The sequence below is a fragment of the Neovison vison genome, chromosome 13 (assembly GCF_020171115.1).
Source record: "Neovison vison isolate M4711 chromosome 13, ASM_NN_V1, whole genome shotgun sequence".
NCBI classification, from domain to species: Eukaryota; Metazoa; Chordata; class Mammalia; order Carnivora; family Mustelidae; genus Neogale; species Neogale vison.
This window is the reverse complement of record NC_058103.1, coordinates 82,559,116-82,562,197: the sequence shown is the minus strand read 5'-3', so window position 1 is coordinate 82,562,197 and position 3,082 is coordinate 82,559,116.

The window sequence follows — 3,082 nt, the reverse complement described above, 5'->3', positions numbered from 1 at the left end:
CAGATTTCAAGTTATATTACAAAGCTCTCCTCATCAAAATAGTGTAGTACTGGCACAAAAATAGACACATAGATCAACAGAATAGAAAGCCCAGAAACAAATTCACAATTATTTGGTCAATTAATCTTCAACAAAGGAGGCAAGAATATGTAATGGTTAGTCTCTTCAACAAATAGTGTAGGGAAAACTGGACCACTTTCTTAAACCATACACAAAAATAAATTCAAAATGGATTAGGGACCTAAATGTGAGACCCCAAACCGTAAGAATCCTTGAAGAGAGCACAGGTAGTAATTTCTCTGACATCCGCCATAACATCTTTCTAAATATGTCTCCTGAGGCACAGGAAATAAAAATGAAAACTACTGGAACTACATAAAATAAAAAGCTTCTGCACATGGGGTGCCTGGGAGGCCCAGTTGTTAAGCATCCACCTTGGGCTCAGGTCATGATCCTAGGGTCCTGGGATGGAGCCTGAGCCCCGCATCAGGCTCCCTGCTCAGCAGGAAGCCTGCTTCTCCCTCTCCCACCCCCGTTTGTGTTCCCTCTCTCAATGTGTGTCTCTCTGTCAAATAAAATCTGAAGAAAAAAAAAAAGGCTTCTGCACAGCAAAGGAAACAGTTAACAAAACTAAAGGGGCACCTGCGTGGCTCAGTGGGTTAAAGCCTCTGCCTTCGGCTCAGATCATGATCTCAGGCTCCTAAAACAAAACAAAACAAAAAAAAAACAGAACAACAACAACAAAAAACCAAACAAACAAAACCTAAAAGATAGCCTGCTGAATGGGAGAAAATATTTGCAAGTAACATATCCATTAAAAGGTTAGTATTGAAAATGTATAAAGAACTTACACAACTGAACAGCAGAAAACCCAAATAATCCAATTTAAAAATGGGCCGAAGACATGAACAGACATTTCTCCAAAGAAGACATACAGATGGACACATGAAGAGATGTTCAATATCACTCATCATCAGGAAAATGCAAATCAAAACCACAGTGGGATATCACCTCATACCTGTCAGAATGGCTAAAATAAAAAATACAGGAAACAACAAGTGTTAGCAAGGTTGTGAAGAAAAAGGAACCCTCATGCTCTCCTGGTGGGAATGCAAACTGGTGCAGCAACTATGGGAAGCAGCATGGAGGTTCCTCAAAAAATTAAAATAAAACTACCCTATGATCCAGTAATAACACTACTGGGTATTTACCCAAAGACTATGAAAACACTAATTTGAAAGGATATATGCATTATTATAAATCATGCAGCATTATTTTCAATAGTCAAATTATAGAACCAACCCAAGTGTCCAAGTGTTTATCGATAGATGGATAAAGAAGATATGGCGTATATACAATGGAATATTATTCAGCCATAAAAGAGAATAAAATCCTGCCATTTGCAACAACATGGATGGAGCTAGAGAGTATAATGCTAACCAACATAAGCCAGTCAGAGAAATAAAGATACCATATGGTTTCATTCATATGTGGGATTTAAGAAACAAATGAAGAAAGGGGGAAAAAAGAGGCAAGCCTAAAATATAAACTCTTAACTTAGAGAATAGATGGTTACCAGAGTGGGTTGGGGGGTGGGGTGGGTGAAATAGGTGAGGGGGGATTGAGAGAGTACATTTATCTTGATGAGCACTGAGTAATATACAGAATTGTTGAATCACTGTATTGTACACCTGAAACTAATATAACACTGTATGTTAACTATATTGGAATTAAAATTAGTTTACAAAAAAAAAATACTGAGTCAAAAAGAGTAATCCCCTGTGGGGAAGGGAGAAGAAAGGAGGAAAGAGAATAGCAGGCAATAGTCTTAATAATGTAGATAGGCATCACCTCTAATACAGGTCTTAGCACTGCTGTGCACCAAATAGGCAATAGGCACTTATCAAATGACTAGAAGAGATTATGATTAAGTTTTGTCATAGAACATTCAGAGAAATGTAGGGAAGGAAAAAGTCCATCTCTGCCCAGTTCTATCAACTGGAGTAGAATTAAATTTACACAAGACAGATTAATAGGGGGAAAACCCCAGAATTTTATTATTATGCGCTCAGAGGCCCGATAATGAAATTGAGACTAAAGAAATGACCAAGGCAGGCAGTTCTTATGCTTTTTAGACAAAAAGACAATAAATTTGTGAGGAACTGACTGGATAAAATAAATGGGAGGTTTAATTAGAAATTCAAAGTGGAATCTGGGCTGAGGTGGTAGATTAGTAAAGTTACAAGGTTGGTTTCTACAACTCTCAGCTCTAACGTTCCTATCTCTGGTGAGAAGGATGTCTTCTTACTTCTTAGTACAGAGAGGGTACCTTTCACACGGGAGGTTTCTTGCTTGCTTTTGGGGGATAGCGTAGAGCCCGAGTGCCCTTGAACTAGCTGTTCTCCAGGTAGCTTCCATTCAAAATCATCAGTATGCCATTCTGGTACAGTTTGGCCCACCTGCCCTTGGCCCCTGCAGGAGTAAAAACTCCGAGCAGAATATATTGGTGTGCCACCAAATGTCAGATGGCCTGGTTTTCCTTCTCTCTCTCCCAGGGATTGGAAATGCTACCCTGTGCTTTTCTCTTGGCGATGGCGCTTTGCTATAGGAAAGGCATATCTGGACCTTCTGAAGACGTTAGAACCCAGATCCATCGAGCGCGCTAATGCTGTATTTGTCAGCTACTCCAAGTTACCTTAGGTATTAGCACCACAGCACTCCAAAAAAGTGTGCCCACAGACAGCTGAGGTTCGTTCACAAAGCGCTGGTGGTGATGCTCGAGTTTGACAGCCAGGGAGAGTATGCTATGCGGGCTCTCTCTAAGTCATCTACGTGTATGCTTAATGACCTCCTGAAGCTAGTTTATGAGGTCTCCCAGACACCTCTACCTAAGGCCTTTACCATACAGCCCTAGAATGGGCCGCTAGCTCTCATCAAATCCGACACCACAACACCCACTGCCAGAGCATCATCTAACTTTCCGATTGGCCCTTTCAGCCTCCACTTCTGGGCTATCGACTGAGAGTCATTCCTGGCGCATGCGCGTCACCAGCTTCCGGCCGCGGAGAGCGGTGTACCCGCC